The 18846-nt window shown below is 40.1% G+C and overlaps 1 protein-coding gene across 1 annotated transcript in view; it reads right to left on the minus strand.

The window, feature by feature from the left end:
- Positions 1 to 1940, minus strand: part of LOC126188811 (eukaryotic translation initiation factor 5B-like) — a 446346-nt gene extending 444406 nt beyond the window's left edge. The window contains exon 1 of the mRNA XM_049930424.1: positions 1770 to 1940. The gene's annotated coding sequence lies outside the window, so the exon portion shown is untranslated. The remainder of the gene's footprint in view (positions 1 to 1769) is intronic.
- Positions 1941 to 18846: the final 16906 nt, after the last annotated feature.

Genomic DNA, 18846 nt, shown 5'->3' on the forward strand with positions numbered 1-18846 from the left:
CGACGCCTGAGTCAGGAGGAGTGGCTAACCTAGCCCTCTTGTTGGATTGGGTGGTAGTGCCTACTAGCGGTCCACCCATCCCACTGGCCAGCGAAAAATTAGAAGGAGAAAAAGAGGAAGAATTCGTGGTATCCATGGTCGTCCCACGAGCAGCTAGGGAACCAGACAGAGCCCCGCATGCCTGGATAAGCCTTGTACAACTGAGGTGCGGCAGGGTCCCCAGAGGTTGCCCGCTAGCGACTGTTCCACCTCAACAGCCATTCATCTTATTGGCGCGCAGCACACCTTAAGATTGAAGGGTTTTTTATAGAGGTATGTACCATCCTCGCGATCCAGGCAATCAAGCCAAGATCCCCGGTCCCTACGACACACAACGTTCCACCGTTGCGCCACACATTGGTCGCTGAAGCATGCCCAGAGCTTACGGTATCAGCAGACTGGCGGCGCACACCAGTCCACAGTTCGAGGACCCTGGGTTCGCCAAGCCCGTACCCAGCAAACAAATGCTGAGCCCCCTGAGGGATTGACTCTTGCAGGGCTGTCCATAAATCCGTAAGAATATGAGGGGGTGGAAATCTTTTCTGAACTGTATGTTGCAAGGCATCCCAGATATGATCAATAATGTTCATATCTGGGGAGTTTGGTGGCCAGTTTAAACTCAGAAAAGTATTGCTGGAGCCACACTTTGGCAATTCTGGATGTGTTGAGTGTCGCATTGTCCTGCTGGAATTGTCCAAATCTGTTGGAATGCAACGGACATGAATGGACGAAGGTGATCAGACAGGATGCTTATGTGTGTGTCACGTATCAGAGTCGTATCTAGATGTATCAGAGTCGTATCTAGATGTATCAGTGGTCCCATATCACTCCAACTGCACACGCTTCACACCTTTACAGAGGCTCCACCAGCTTGAACAATCCCCTGCTGACATGCAGGGTCCATGGATTCATGAGGTTGTCTTCATACCCGTACACGTCCATTTGCTTGATACAATGTGAAACAAGAGTCGTCTGACCAGCCAACATGTTTCCAGTGATTAACAGTCCATTGTCGGTTTTGACAGGCCCAGGCGAGGTGGTAAGCTTTGTGTCATGCAGCCATCAAGGGTACACGAGTGAGCCTTTGGCTCTGAAAGCCCATATTGATGACGTTTCGTTGAATGGCTCACATGCTGACACTTGTTGATGGCCCACCATCGAAATCTGCTGCAATTTGCGGAACACTTGCACTTGTGTCACACTGAACGATTCTCTTCAGTCTTCCCGTTATCACAGGGTCTTTTTCCAGCCACAACAATGTCAGAGATTTGATGTTTTACTGGATTCCTGATATTCAAGGTACACTTGTGAAATGGTCATATGGGATATCCCCAATTCATCGCTACCTTGGAGATGCCATGTCCCACTGCTCGTGCGCCGACTATAACACCATGTTCAAACTCAAATCTTGATGATCTGCCATTGTAGCAGCAGTAACCACTCTAGTAACTGCACCAGTCACTTGTTGCCTTATATAGGCTTTACCAATTGCAAGGCCATATTCTGCTTGTTTACATATCTCTATATTTGAATATACATGCCTATACCAGTTTCTTTGGCGCTCCAATTTATATGTAATGCATATAACACTAATCTAATGTCATCATCTTTGGATGAGCAGCAAATTATGTGCAAAATACACAAAACTTTTATCCTATAACAATTAATTACTTAAAATTAATGCAGTACTTAAAGGAAAGTCTAACCTGTGAATGAACTGATTCACTTACGAGTGAAGAGGACACATCTAGCCACAGTGATGGAACTCTGTTTTGCAATGGATACTGCAACTGCTGCTGATGGTGTTGCTGGACATCATGTTGCACCTGTTGATGGTGCTGCCGCTGATGTAACTGCGTCTGTGGGAGTTGATGTTGATATTCATGTACCCACCGAATTGGTATTTGTTGCTGCTGCTGTTGTCGCTGCTGCTGCTGTTGTCGCTGCTGCTGCTGCTGCTGCTGCTGCTGCTGAAGGGTTAATAGTGCAGCAATTTGCTGAGGGTTGTTAACTTGCCATCTCCATGACATTTTCAAGAGTAGCTAATCTGCACGGTTAAAATCAAAACCGTTTGGAGATTCTGAAATTAGTAGAAGAGATACATCTGATTTTAACCATCAGTCACCTTGTACCTAAAGACAACAAAATTTCTTTCAGACTTTACTAATAATTATTTACAAAAAGAAAAAGCAAGAAAAATAAAAATAGTAGAACATGGACTGGGGGAAAATAATGAAAGAGGAACCCTGCTGGTTGAACTTTTCACAGAACAACATTTATGTATCGCTAACACTGCAGGGTCAATCCACACCAAGTGGTCCACCACTGGTTGCTTGACCATCTCAGAAAAATTTTATATTTGCTGAGTGAATTCCCCAATGTTTAGTAGTCACAAAAATATTTTTCTTAAAATATATTGTTTATTATTTTTAAATGGCAGCCATATTTGTTCCCGGCTGCATGCGTTGTTTCGTATTTGCAAATATGTACATTTTTTACAATTATTCAGTAGAGGATTGTCCTAAGCCTTTCAGATAAAATGCATTTAGTTCAACACACTCTGGGCTACAAATTAACATCATTATCACTTAGCTGAATGTAGTCTTTAATATATTTTTAATAGTTCAAAATTATCAGCCACAAATTAAAAAAACTGAATTTTTGAACAGTAGTTTTCCAAAGAAAGATTAATTTCTCAGCTTTAATTTTTTTCTGCTATTATGTTGTATAGTATAGTTACTTTTTATAGAGTATCAATGGTGAGCAGCTTACACTTAAAAAATACACTATTTTAAAAAATGGATTTTATTTTTTAATTTTTCCATTTTGTGGCCTGCAATATCTTTGTTGGGGGACCAAATAAAAATCTAAAAATTTCACAGTTAATAGACCTTTATGATATCAAACTTCAGTATAAATTTCAACTTTGAGATTAAATTGGAAGTTGTGGAAAAAAGATTACAAACACGAGTCAAAAATACGTTTTTTAAGATCTGCGATACCAGGTAGGCTAATCAAATAATGTATACCAATTGCATAATGTAACACAACACATTACACTAGCTAATGATGATTTGTTGAAACAATGCTGTGGTAATTGTTTCAGCAGGCCAACAATTGCATCTGAAAGCCTATACAAGTCTGACTTGTCTTCCCCCTCACACCAACAATTGTCTATTCACAATTATTTAGCTAGATGTTCTTGAAGCATGCAGTTGAAAAATGGTGTCTCAGTGTTCCATTGGTGTTGTTATTAATGAAGCGTGTCATAATAGTATGTATGGAGTGTATCCTAAAGACATTACTTTAATCGAAGATTACAGTGAAGAAGAAAAAGTGTTGTTTTACTGACGAGTCGGTCCAGAGATCAAATCAACATGCAAGTTCCATGAAATGAAATACTTTAAAAGAATTTCATCACCTTTTTGGTCAATCTTGCAAGGACCCTTTTGAGAAACATAAAAAACCTATAACAAAAGGTCTGCGAGAAATAACATTTGATCATTATTCTAAAAATAAAAGCCCTTTTGTCAATTTCATACCAGGAAAATCATTGTGTCCAACATGTTATTCTAAGATATTTGTAATTCACAAGAGAAAGGATAGTGAAACCTCAGCTAAAGAATTTTGTGACTTATCAGCAACCATTAAAAAAGTAGATACAGCTTGTGAAATCCTGGGTATACCACCTGCTAGTAAAATTAGAAAACTAAGTCAAGATAAAAGACCAAGTGCCTTGAATACAAAAATTGAGAAAGTGGCATCTACAGTCAAAAAGAATTTGTAAGTTTCAGTTCAAAATACAATTTGTACAAAAACAGATGGAAGTTCTAAAACTTCACCAACCAAATATGACAATTTGATAGAAAAACTAAAAACTAAATGCAGCACTTCAAACAAAGAGGATAAAATTAAGATTATCAGTTTACTGCCGAATTCTTGGAATCGAGCAAAAGTTAGTGATGAATTTAATGTGTCAGAATGTCTTGTTAAGTTAACAAGGCAATTAGTAAAAGAACAGGGAATTTTACCAGCATTACAAAAGAAAAGTGCATCTAATTTGGTAGATGAAAACATAATCAATATAGTTATTAAGTATTATGACAATGACAATAACTGCCACTTGATGTCTGGCAAAAAAAGATTGCGTTTGTGTGAAAGAAAATGGTTCTAAGATTCAAAGACAAAAAAGGTTAATATTGTGAAATTTAAATGAACTAGTCACTGAATTTAAAAAAGAAAATCCTGACATTAAAATTGGAAGATCAAAGTTTTGTGAGTTGACACCAAGATGGTGTATTGTTGCAGGGGCACCTGGCACCCATAATGTTTATGGTGGTTTGTATCATCAGAATGTACAGTCAATGATAGATGGGGACAATCTTAGAGTTGACTATAAAGACCTTTTCAAAGTTAGGGTATGCAATATTGATGGTTACAATTGTATGATCAAGGGAAAAACGCGAAGATTGTCCAGGCAAACAAGCCTTACTTGACATGTCTGAAGAATCCGAAGAAGACAATTTGATGCCTGACAATATAAAATACGATCAATGGGTAACCCAAGACAGAACTGAAATGCTGACAGTCATAAAATCGCGAGAAGAGTTTTTTGAAGTATTCGTGGCTAACCTTGAAAATCTGAAAATGCATCATTTTATTGCAAAAGCAAAAAGTAAATTCTTGAAAGACAAAAAGCAAACCTTGGCAGCTGATGAATGCTTAGTTCTTGTTTACTTTTCAGAAAAGTATTCCTTTGTTGTTCAAGGTGAAGTACAAGGGCACCACCGGGTGAACAAACAGGTCACAGTTCATCCATTTGTATTCTATTATAAAGATGAAAATAAACTAATGAGCCACAGCTTTTGTGTCTTAAGTGACTACTTTGAACACAACACTTTTTCAACCAAAATTAACAAACTACATTAAATAATTAATTAAACTGATTTACTTTTCAGATGCAGCAGCAAGTCTATAAAAAAAATTTTAAAAAAATAAAATATTTACATGTCCTTTCATAAAGAAGATTTTGGGTTTGATGTACAATGGCACTTTTTCACTTCATGCCATGGGAAGAATGCTTCTGATGGTGTTTGGGATACAAAAAAGCGAACTGTCACAAAAGCAAGTCTGCAGCGGACCAATGACAATCATATAACACCTCAAGAAATGTTTGAATTCAGTAAAAAACATATCAGAGGAATTACCTATGTTTTTGTACGATGTGGGGAAATACAAGAAGTCTATGATAGTGTCTTGAAGGAAAGGTACAATACTTGTCAGAAGATTAAAGGCACTCGATCTTTTCATTCTTTCGGACCCCATTCACACAACTTACTGAAGTGTAAGATCACATCAACTTCGCCTGATAGTTAACTTCATCGGTATGAAAAATCTGTACAACTGGTTCTTCAAAATAAAGACTAGTGGCTTGTGTTTACAATAAACAGTGGTGGATTGGCAAAGTTGATAATATTGACTGTCAAAACTAAGATGTAAATGTTGTATTTTATCACCCTCCAGCACCAAGGACATTTTTTTTTTTTTTTTTTTTTTTTTAAAAATGAGGAGTATCAAGTTTGGATGCCACTTAAAAATGTACTAAGGAAGTTGTCTCCCATGGCATTTACAACTGTGACTGGGCAAACTTATAATCTAACACCCAAACTGAGTGAACAAATTTCTCAAATGTTCAATGAGCAATGTACTACAAACGAATAACAAGAGAACTATATAATGTAATTAGCAGGCTTATTTTCAATTAAAAAAGTAAGTAATCATAGATATGATTAAATTATGTACTGTAACTGATATTTTTTGTTCCATAAACCTAGATATAACAGATGTTAAGAAACATATTTTTGATCTTGTTTGTAATTTTTGACCCTAACTTTAAATTTCATCTCAAAGTTGAAATTTATACTGAAGTTTAATATCATAAAGGTCTATTAACTGTGAAATTTTAAGATTTTTATTTGGTCCCCCAACAAAGATATTGCAGACCACAAAATGGAAAAATTAAAAAATCCATTTTTTTAAATAGTGTATTTGTTTAAGTGTAAGCTGCTCATCATTGATACTCTATAAAAAGTAACTACACTATACAGTGTAATAGCAGAAAAATAATTAAAGCTGAGAAATTAATCTTTCTTTGGAAAACTACAGTTCAAAAATTGTGTTTTTCTTAATTTGTGGCTGATAACTATGAACTATTAAAAATATATTAAAGAATACATTCAGATAAGTGATAATCATGTTAATTTGTAGCCCAGAGTGTGTTGAACTAAATGCACTTTATTTGAAAGGCTTAGGAAAATCCACTACTGAATAATTGTAAAAAATTTAGATGTTTGCAAATACAAAAAACGCATGCAGCCTGGAACAAATATGGCCTCCATTTCCAAATAATAAACAATATTTTTTTAAATATTTTTGTGGTTACTAAACATTGGGAAATTCACCCAGCAAATATAACTTTATCTGAGATGGTCAAGCAACCAATTATTTTTTTTCTTGGACCACTTGGTATGGACTGACCCTGCATTTAAGAATCACGAAAGAAAGTTAAGTACATGGAAGACACCTGCGGAAACTGGAAAGTTTTAGATTGATTACTTAATGGTAAGACAGGAATTTCAAAAACAGATTATAAGGTATAAGACATTTCTATCAGCAGATTTGGTCTCTGGCCATAATTTATTGATTATGAGCTCAACACAAACTGTAGCACACGCAAAATGTAGGAAATTAACAAGTTGGTGTAACACAGTAGATTATTCCGAGTTGCAGTGAAGCACGCAATCTTAGAATGTGTCTTGTCCTGTACCTGGAATGGCTGGTCGGTCGCTCTCTCTCTCCCCCCCCCCCCCCCCCTCCACCATCTGTATAGCTGATGATATCCCCTCAGGTTGTGAACCAGTATGGCATACAATCGAAATGCATATTCACACTCCCTATCAATCTATCAATCCGTAGTGGTATTATTAATTTTTACTCAATCTTTTTCATACTCCAAGCACAGTCTGTGTTGCTACTACGACAGCACTGTTAAAAACCTCAGCTACTTACATTCAGTACTTTCTGAGATACAAAATTTTACCTGAAAACTATGATAACTTTTCTTGTACTGCAAAACTAGGACTGGACTATATTTCCTTATAATCTCATCTGAAACTATAACTAGTAAGATCAGTTATATAAATTGTTTATTTAAAATTATCTTCGTTTTCACTACAATATGTTGTTGAAGTGATCATTTTGAAAGTATTATTTAGTTATCAAGTCAGTCCATGTAAAATCCAGCAATGTTCTGGTTCCTGATATCTCAGATTTTTATAATTTTTTGTACATCTGAAGTAGTAGTTGTTTGCATGAAAAACCCAAATTTAAATTTTTAGGGCCTTTCATTTTTGAATCATTAATTTTTAAAACATTCAAAATTTATTTGCTAACGTGTGTGCCACAATTCAAGAAAGTGTTCCAGTGGTAACATATTAAAATAAATTTTATACTACCAATAAGAGCAGCACCTAGTGCATAGTTTGTAGAGCTTTGGACTTGTTACTAAGATACAATATGTTAGTAAAACAAATAAGGCTGTCAAATCATTATTTTTTATTTAGTGACAATTTATTACTTTTGTAAACCCTCATCACCAGTTTTTTTAAAGGTCTCATCCCTACTACTGTGGAGGCTGAGTTTGTATGTTCATGAAACACTTCTGGTGCAGTACACCAATAAGACAATTTCTCCCTGCCACTACCACACAGCTATGCCCCACAGTCCGACAACAGAATAGGAGAACAAAGGTTCTACAACATTCCAACAAATGAGTAACAGTGTCACACAACTGAATTAAAGGTTTACTGATCTGTGTGTCTTGATGAATAAGAAGTCTGCAACAGGACTTTTAATATAACACAAAGAAAGGCCCTCAATGGCTAAGTGCACATAATCGTAGGTAGACTTCACAGTACACAGAAAATGCAATTTTACAACAACCGTCTGTTCACTTCTAAGCACTAAACGATGTTCCCTGTCTAAGACAGCCCTGGACGATGATCCATAACCGAGTGGGCAAGGGCTGCTCTTTCATCTTCCTAGTAGGCTTCTGTCTGTTGTCGTCCGTTCATTGGCGGATTGTATTCAGACAGCAACTCCGCCGAGGCGAAGCCGATAACTTCATCCACAGCACTGCTTGTGGTGCTGGTGGATCTCGCGCATGTGGTGAGTCTCTATGGCAATGGCGCCAGTCCGCATCTTTTGTGCCTGCTGTGCTTTGCCCAGGCTGTGTCTTGTTCGGACGACACAGCAAGCATATTATTACAATTATACACTTCAATTTAAATTCACATTTGGCTTTCCAAATCAACTGTGAAGATATTTTAACATAAACCAAACAAAACATACTCATAAAAAGACTGAATAATTTACTTAATTACACCTTCATTTTACAAATACATTAATATTAACCAATTTTACTAATTAAACAATGATGTAGCTATTATTATTTCACAGTGTTTTATTTGAATGCCTAATAAAGAGAAACATTTTAATCATCTTCATGAAGAAAGAAATTATGGTGATAAAGTAACGATCTTTAATATTAAAGTCTAAGATTATGTACTGCAGTTTTCTTTGAAATGACATAATCTAGTTCTTCTGGGCAATAATGACAGATTACTGGTGTAACAACACGTTCTTTCCCAATACAATCTGAGGCTTTTCACAGCTCTTCATCTGATAGTCTATATGCCCTACCAGTGGCAACTGTGGGATTTAATTCACTAAGTATGAAGTTTTTAAATTGCAGTCAATTTATCAGGTCTCCTCAGTTATTGATCATTCCATGTGAAATTTGCCAATAAGTAAATAAATTTGAATCCCGATAATTTCTAATTTTTTTCCATTTTATTTTCCAAAAAAGACAAAAATCAATAATTAAAGATGTTTTGGACATTTTGTTTTTGAGTTGATCATTTTTACAGTTCCCTAAACTGTGCAAATTTTTGTCATATTTCAAAACCTTAAAATGGTCATGCATCAAACAGTATTTGATGTTAAGACCTGAAATTTATACCATTTTGTTCAGTTTACTGTAGGCTTTAAAAATACGTGTTGCTTGACCAAGTTCAATAAAATGCAAAATTTTACCAAACCAAAACTTTTGCCACATAACAGGTAACGTGCAACCTCTGACAATAAAGTTTGGTGAACAGTCCGGCACCATTAATGTAGATGAACTATGAACTACAGTTACCTTACTGTCCTTCGAAATCGTCACCTCTCAGAACTATGAACTGCTGAGCTCTGCGATGCATTTCCTGGAAATTTGAAAAAATTCATCCTTTGGGATGGTGTTCAAAAGCCATGCCACATTTCACTGGATGCCACGAATATTGTCAAATCTCTTTCCTTTCCAAGCACGTTTGAGTCAAGGGAATAGGAAGAAGTCTGGAGGATTGAGATCCGGCGAGTATGGTGGATGTTAAAGTTGCAACACCCCCTTTTTTGCCAGGAACTGTCTGATGATGTTGGCTGTGTGTGAGCAAGCATTGTCGTGAGCAAAAAACCAGGACTCTTGTTGTGCATACTGGGGTCGTACCCTGCGTAGACATTGCATGAAACGGGTCAAAATTTCAACATACCATGCAGAGTTCAATGCCATTCCTTCAGGTAGGAAATCCTTGTGGATAAAGCCTTGACTATTGAAAAAGGTGACGAGCAACATTTTGATGCATGATTTTTTGGCTCTGACCTTTTTCCGACGAGGTGATGTTGGAGATTGCTGTTCCATGCTTTGCCGTTTTGTTTCAGGGTCATACTGGAGACACCAGGTTTCATCCTCGGTGACAATACGGTTCAAGAAGTTGGGTGTCACATCCACTGTTTTGACAAAATCCTGCAAAGCCTCTAAATGCGCCTGCTTCTGATCGTCAGGCAAGTGATGTGGCACAAGACAACAACACATTTTCCTCATCGCTAACTCCTGGGTAAGGATTTGTTGCATGGATTCATGGGTCATCTGCAGTTCATCCGCTATCATGTGCACAGTTAACTGACTGTTGTTCATGATTAATGGCCTCAGTTTCTCAATGTTTTCATCACTGTTAGCGGTCGCCAGTCATCCACTACAGGAATTGTCAGAAACACTTTCCTAGCCTCCTTGAAAACAGGCAAACCACTCGTACACATACTTCGTGGACAATGCTTGATCCCCATAAACACATACCAGCATTGTATGCTTTTCTTTTGGTGTCTTGCCGAGCTTAAAACAAAACTTTAAATTCATCCTTTGCTCATTCACTGTAAACAGGCACTTTGTCCAACAGGTTTAACATGGAACACACACAATGCTCAACTGAACTACGGTGGGGACAGGTACTCAACAACGGCCGCTACTCAGGTGCAGCGTTGTGAGTTTCCAGTGTTGCCTGATCAACTGTTCTGACTTCATTCACCAAAGTTTATTGTCAGAGGTTGTACATATTGTTAGGAGTAGTATGTATTTTTCAATTTACATAACTTTTAATTTACAGGAGTTTAGTTTACATAATAAAACAAAAACAATGACTTCTATTGATAGTAACTCACCTCAGTAGAGATGAGTTGTTGAGATAAAATTAGAAAAAGCATGGTGAGCAAAAGAGGACCAGGTTGCTATGTGCACATATATCTCATTAAGCACACATACTCAGGTAATAAAATGGCAGAAAAAGGATGCTGGTGTCAGGATTTAAAACACTTAATCACCCAATAAAATGTTGAAAGGCCCACGTTCAAACAAAAGTACCATGCACAACCAACTGAGTGGAGTAATTTACTTGTCATACTCCAGCAAGTGCACTTCAACATTTGTTGAGAAATTAAGCATTTATATCACATTTGTCCCACTTTGTCACCTGATGGTGTTCATACAGTATAAAACCAAGGCTTAATAAGTGCAAAAAGAATAAAATCTGAATAACTGAAGTTGTTTTCTTAACATTCATATTAATCAGTTGTGAAAGCACAACTGATCAAATATTACCTCTCTTCAAATTGAGTGAGATAAAGTATATACACTGTCATTTTTTTCTACATAACAAAAGACAGGCATTCAACATAAAAAAAGGAGTGTGGCTAAAATATTTTATAGAGCAACAGCAGTCACAGGAACTCAAATGTATCATGAATTTATTCCTATGAGCAAAGCCTAAAGTAAAGGTAAAGCAAAAATTGTTTCTGATTTTAAGGATTTGATGTTCATAAAATTCAACTGGGTTCAGATACTGCAGCATCTGAACAATTACAGGATTTATTGCTCGTGTCTACGACAATAGATGGTGATTGGCTTCTGTGCTATCGAGAGATGAAAAATGAGAAGCAAACCTTTTATTTATACATCCCTGTTGACCAATTCTTTCTTTCTAATTTTATGTTGTTAAGTATTGTGGACAGAGCAAAAGTGTGTGTGGAAAACATACATAAAACATGGATGTTTTATTTCATTGAAAACAGTATGACATACATCCAGGTGCATGCTTTTGTACAAAAGCAGCCATAATAAAAGTTAGGTGGTACAGGAATTAAATTTTAATTCTGGGAATAATTCGAAGTTTACTTTGTTTTTATTTCAATTTGTTTTCTTAAATTCAAAAGTTCTGTCATAGTTACTTTCTGCAATGGTATTGAATGAGTTAAGGATTACCCCCAAGTATTTGAGGGCATGAGCTTTTGTGATTGGATGTTCAGATCACCACCCAATGGAAATTAAGCATTTCCCGCACATAGTATAGTGCTTTATGCTGCAGTTCTGTGTCCTGAGGAACGACTCAGAAACCACATTGGCGAACAGAATACGTGGAACCGTGCCACCTAAATTTTGTCTAAGATGAAGAAAATCATTCATCCATTTGGTCCTTTTACCATAATTGTGAAGAGACTTCAGTCTTAAATCTTCTAGTGAAATTTTGAGATTTTTATTTTAATTCATTTGGAGTTACTTGCATGTGAAATTCCTGGTCAATTTACAACTCCTTGTGGTGTGTTTCATGAATTTTAATAGAATATTATGGCATGCACTTCTTTCAAAGGAGACCACTAAACAATTTGATGTAGTATCTCGTACATAGCTGTGCATCAGTGACTTTTAGATCAAGGAATTTATTTGGGTTGGATGTGTACATTCTGTCCGCTTAACATGTGCAGACTTGTGTTACAACAGCAGAGAACTTGTAAAGATAAGTTTCTAGTCATGAACGCAGACTTGATGGCTGCTTCAAATTTGTTTCAGAGGCAATAAAGCCTAATTAATTGAATGTTAAACCTTTTATGCAAGTAGTTAACACCAAATAATTTCTTACGAACTTACAGATATTGCCCAGAAGCTCAAGTTATGTGGACTGTATTTGGTAAGTACTTTGTTGCTTTCCATCAGCTGAGCCAGTATCTGTCAACATAAAGTTAAAGGAATGGACTTTACGAAGCCTATCAAGGTATGCGGACGGAATTATCTGCACTGAAACTTTTTTTTATGATTTTAGGGCGCAAAACTGCTATGGTCATAAGTGCCCATTCCATGGCTTAGTGACGGGTAAAAAAACGAAATTTAAATCAGCAGCAATGGGAACGAAACTCAAGAAGGGAAACTAAAAACGGAAGGAAATCTTAGAAAATTGCTATTGAAAGGGGGTTGTTTTCCCCGAAAAGAGCTTAAAATGACCGATGTCATCTCACTAACATTAATAAACTCAAGGACGCGATTGGCTGAGCATGCGTCATCTGCTAAAAGGGTAGATATATCAGGTGACAGCTGAAAACGGGCGCTTAGCAAATTAAAATAGGGGCACTGAAGTAAAAGGTGTCTCACCGTCCATGATTGAGAGCAGTGGGGACAAAGGCCGGGAGGAAGAAGTACAAGCACAGGAAAGAGGTTTTATGTCCCGTAATTTATTATCGGGAAGTGCAGACCAATGTGTGTGCCATAAAAGAGCAACATGACAACATAAAATTCTCTGTAGACAGGTAAAGGGAACCATGCAAACGGCCGGCTGAGGAAGAGAAACAGCAGCCTTTGCCGTTATATCCGCAGATACTAACATGACCTGGGATCCAGAGGAATGCCACAGAGATGCCCCCCCCCCCCCCCCCCAAGTGGAGCTCGTGGAGGAAGTCACGAATCCAGTGTACCAGACGGTGGACAGGATAAAGAGCTTGAAGGCTGAGAAGAGAGCTGAGGGAATCCGAGCATATAATATAATGTATCCACTGATGGCGGCGGATGTATCGGACAGCCTGGAGGACAGCATAAAGCTCCACAGGAAAAACCGAACACTGGTCAGGAAGCTGAAATCTAATAGGGGTGTCGCCATAATATAGGCACTCCTGACACCAAAGGTGGTGTTGGAGCCATCAGTGTAAATAGATGTGGCATCCTCGATTTGTCCGCACAGAGCACCAAATGCCTGACAAAAAACTACAGGGAGGAGGGAGAGAGGGCGGGGGGAGGGTGCTATCGTTGAGAAGCTGACAATGGTCACAGAGGAGGCAGGTCTGGATGCGAAGCCAAGGTGGTATTGTACCCCCATTTGTCAAGAAAGTTTTAGGAAATTGGAAGGAAATGGAATGTAGCAGTTGATGAAAGCAGACTCCCAGAGGTAGTAGAGAGGGAGGGCGGCCTGCATACCCTAAATCAAAGAAAGCACGAAAAAAGCGTATGGAAGACAGATGACCAGCATAACGACTCAGAAGGACAGCTCACCAACTGGACAGTGGAGGTTCAGCAGTCTCAGCATAAAGGCTCTACATGGGGCTGATGTAAAAAGCTTCAGATGCTAAATGCAATCCACGGTGATGGATAGAGTCTAGACGCCGAAGAACAGATGGCCATGCAGAGGAGTAAACTATGCTTCCATAGTCCAATTCCGATGGCACTAAGGCACGATATAGGCGGAGGAGAACCACTCATTCCGCACCCCAGGAGGTACCAATCAGAACAGGGAGGGTGCTGAGAGACTGCAGACAGCAAGCCAAAAGATATGAAATGTCGGAAGACCAGCACAGTTTTCTGTCAAACGTAAGTCCCAAGTATTTGGTGATATCCACAAACAGAATGGCAACAGGGCCTAGATGTATTGGGAGAAAATAGGAAGCCAGTTTCGATGCTTCATGAGTGGAGGTGATTGTGACATCCTTGAAGACGACATTCAAGGAAAGACTCTAATTAGAACAGCTCAAAATCTCAGCAACATGTCAACCCAATGAGTTAGAGATTGCGACTGGGTCCACAAAGGACAGTTAGCCCACAGATTGGTGAGAGATGTAGTAGATCGCAAAATCATCAACAAAGAGGGAGCCCAAGACATTGGGATGGAGACAATCCATAATTGAATTTATGGCAATGGCAAACAGTACAACACTTAGCACAGAGGCTTGGGGCACCTTGTCTTCTTGGGAGAAGGTATGGGATAGAGTAGTGCTCACCCGCACCTTAAATGTGCGCTCTGTCATAAATTTACGGATGAAAAGGAGCAGCCGACCTCGAAAGCCCCAAGAGAACAGTGTGTAGAGGATGCCTGTCCTCCAACAGGTATCGTATGCCCTCTCCAAATCAAAAAATATTGCTACCGTTTGGCATTTCCTGAGAAAGTTGTTCATGATATAAGTGAAGAGAGCAACAAGTTTGTCAACTGCGGAACGATGCTTTCGAAAACCACATTGGGCAGTGGTTAAAAGGTTTCAGGACTCCAGCCACCAGCCTAAGCAGCAATTTACCATATGCTCCAAAAACTTACAAACAATACTTATGAGAGAGATTGGTCGATAGCTGGAGGGGAGATGTTTGTCCTTCCAGGTTTCGGACCAGGAATGATGATAGCTTCCCACCATCTGCTGGGAAAGGTAGTGAGAGAGATTGGTCGATAGCTGGTGGGGAGATGTTTGTCCTTCCAGGTTTTGGACCAGGAATGATGATAGCTTCCCACCATCTGCTGGGAAAGGTAGTGTAAACCCAAAGTCAGTTATAAAGGCGAAGGAGGTAGTACTGACTACGGTATGATAGATGCAGCAACATTTGGACATGGATATCATCAGGTCCCAGAGCAGAAGGGCAAGAGGAGGAGAGTGCATGTCTGAGTTCCCACACAGAAAAAACAGCATTATAGCTTTCGCGATTTAGAGAGTAAAAAGCAAGAGGTCGTTCTTCCATTATCCGTTTCTTTGGGAGAAAGACTCGTGGGTAATTAGAACAGCTCAAAATCCCAGCAACGTGTCAACACAATGAGTTAGAGATTGCGACTGGGTCCACAAAGGACAGTTAGCCCAGAGATTGGTCAATAAACTGGACATGCCGCAGAGCCGTCGGATTTGACTCCAAACAACTGATGAGGGAGTAAAGGTATTAAAGGAGCTGGTAAATAAGTCCCAGCTTCCTTCTTGCTATCACGTATGATGCAACGGCATCATGCACGTAACAGCTTATAGCGGATACAGTTGGCCAACATAGGATGATGGTAGAAAACGCGAAGAACACATCTCCACTTTTGTATTGTGTCACAGCACACTTCGTTCCACCAATGAACTTGGGGGCAGCGGGGAAAAGGGGAGGTACGGAGTATTGAACATCCCACAGCTGTAAGAATAACTTCCATAACATGAGTGACCTGATCGTCAATGCTAGGAAACTGATGGTCATCAAATGTTGCTAGATAGGAGAAAAGTGTCCAATCAGCTTGGTTTGGTTCTTGTTTTGTTTTGCTTTAGGGCGCAAAAACAACTGGGGTCATACGCGCTCAAGTTAAAACTAAAGAACACGATGACAGAGAGGAGTTAAGAAACGACTATACATCAGTCCCAATTGACATGAGAGAAGACAGCTGAAAAAAGCACATGGAGAAAGGGCTAAATAAGACACCATACTGAAACAGAGGTCCAAAACTAAAAATTGGATGGTCTTTGTCATATTGATCTGGTGGATAAAAAGTAAAATGCAGTCGACAGCAAGCGCGCCCAGTTGCTAAAATGGCTGATAACTCTGACGGCAAAACGAAGAGGGAACGTAAACGGTTAAAAAATGGGCATTCCATCAGGAAGTGGCAGACAGTTGAAACTCGGACGTAATGTGTACAAAGTGGTAGGGTAGTGCCACTTATGAAGTGATGATGGTTAAAAAGGCATTGGCCAATACACAGCCTAGTTAAAATTACCTCCTCCCGGCAGGAGAGCCGAGAGGAGGTCGTCCAAGCCGCTGGGGGAGGCTTAATAAGCCGGAGCTTATTCCTGTGAAGGGAGGACCATTGGCGATGGCAAAGGGACACCACCTCCTGACAGACAGCCACACAGAGATAATTAGAGGGAATATAGGAACTAGCAGACCAAGGCAGGAGGACTGAATCCTTGGCAGCAGCATCAGCAGGCTCATTTCCTGGCAGACCGACGTGACCAGAAACTCTCATAAATATCACAGTGGCATCACTGAGAGTGACCAAGTGACAATTTCATTGGACTGTTGCACTAAGGGATGGGCAGTGTACAGTGCACATAGACTTTGAAGGGCACTGAATGAGTCTGAGCGGAGGACACAACTGAAAAGTCTGTGTCACCAGATGAACTCCGTAGCATGATACAGGGCGAAGAGATCAGCTGTAAATACTGAACAGTGTGCCGGAAGCCGATATTGAAAGACATGGGCGCCAATGATGAAGGCACACTCGACCCCACGGTCAATCCGAGAGGCATCAGTGTGCACAAAGGTACTACTGCAAAAATCCATGCGAAGGTCATGAAACTGAAGGCGATAGAGTGAGGCTGGAGTAGTGTCCTTAGGAAGTGAATTAAGACCAAGCTTAACATGGGCCGCTTCATGAAGCCAAGGTGGTGAAGAGTTCACAGCCACCAGAAAAGTTGCAGGTAGTGTGAAGTTAAGCCGTCGTAGCAAGTGCTGAAATTGGACTCCAGGAGGCAACAGAGAAATGGGACGTGTCCCATACTGGCGACCAAAGGAAACATCAAAGAAAGAGGCATAGGATGGGTGGCCACACATGGCAGAAAAATGGAATGCATACCTGCTGAAAAGAAAATCACGGCAGTAGGACAGTGGTATTTCAGCAGCTTCAGCATACAGACTCAACGGGGCTAGTATAAAAGGTGCCAGTGGACAAAAAGATACCAAGACGGTGGATAGTGCTGAGACAGCATAAGAGGGGTGGACATCCAGATGCATACACAAAGCACCCATAGTCAAGTTTCGAACAGACAAGAGACCGGCACAAATGGAGGAGGGTGGTTCGATCGGCACCACAGGAAGTACCATTGAGGAACCACATACAAAAGGCTGCTATGTAAGACACATGGGAGAACCAAGAGAGTTTCCTCTATCGAGCATGAGCCCCAGGAATTTCGTAGTTTCAACGAACGGAAGAGCAACAGGCATAAGATGTAGAGATGGTGGGAGAAACCATTTGCGCCGATAGAAATTCCTACAGACAGTTTTGTCAGAAGAAAACCAAAAGCCATTGTCATGGCTCCAGGAGTAAAGACAATCAAGACATCACAGAAGACACCCCACAGTGCGACAGGTCCATGGAGAACTGCAATAGATGGCAAAATGGTCAACAAAAATGGAGCCGGAGGTGCACAGTGAGAGACAGGCCTTTATAGGGTTAAGGGCGATAGCGAAGAGGATGATGCTCAGGACGGAACACTGAAGGACACCGTTTTCCTGGATAAAGGTGTCCAATAAGGCAGGACCCACACGCACCTTGAAAATACCATCTTTTAAAAATTCCTGAAGAAAACAGGACAGGAGGCCACGGAAGCCACACGTTTAAAGAGTACGGAGGATACCCATTCTCCAGCAGGTGTCGTAGGCCTTCCCCAAATCAAAAACCGCAGGCACAGTCTGTAATTTCCACAGAAAACCATTCATGACATGGGGGACAAAATAACGAGATGGTCAACTACAGAACGCTGTGTTCGAAATCCACACTGTGCATTCGTTAGTAAAATGTGAGACTTGAGCCACCATATTAGCCAGGCATGAATCGTACATTCCATCACCTTGCAAACGCAGCTGGTGAGAGAGATGGGGCAGTAGATAGAAGGAAGGTTTTTGTCCTTACTGGGCTTAGGTATAGGTATGATGGTGGCTTCACGCCAAAGTCTGCGAACTGTGCCCTCTGCCCAGATGCGATTGTACATGTTAAGCAGAAAGTGCTTGACCGCAAGAGAAAGGTGCTGCAACATCTGAATGTGGATAGCATCTGGCCCTGGGACAGGGGATTGGGAAGAACTGAGAGCACGCTCTAGCTCCTCCATAGTAAATGCAGCATTGTAGCACTCACGAATCTGAGAAGAGAAGGGTATCCCCTAAGCCTCCTCCATTTTTTTCCGATGGAGGAAGGCAGGGTGATAGTGGGAAGAGCTCAAAACTTCCGCTAACTGGCAGCCCAAGGTGTTGGAGATAGCAGTAGAGTCCATGATAACATCGTCTGCTACTGTCAGGCCGGAAATTGGCAAATGGATCTTGGTCCCAGAGAGCCGTTGGAAGTTGGTCCACATGACAAAGGAAGGGGTGGAACTGTTAAAAGAACTAGTGTATGAAATCCGGCTAGCTTTTTTGCTATCCCGAGGAACGTGATGACACTTTGCCCACATCTGTTTATAATTAATGCAGTTTGCCATCGTAGGATGACAGTTAAAAATGTGGATGAGCACATCCCCGTGCGAGAATTGCATCGCAACACACCTCAGCCCACCAAGGGACTGGGATACGGCATGGTAAAGAGGAAGTGCGGGTAATGGAACATTCTGCAGCAGTAAGGATAGCGT

This window comes from Schistocerca cancellata, chromosome 5 (assembly GCF_023864275.1).
Source record: "Schistocerca cancellata isolate TAMUIC-IGC-003103 chromosome 5, iqSchCanc2.1, whole genome shotgun sequence".
In the NCBI taxonomy this organism is placed as follows: Eukaryota; Metazoa; Arthropoda; class Insecta; order Orthoptera; family Acrididae; genus Schistocerca; species Schistocerca cancellata.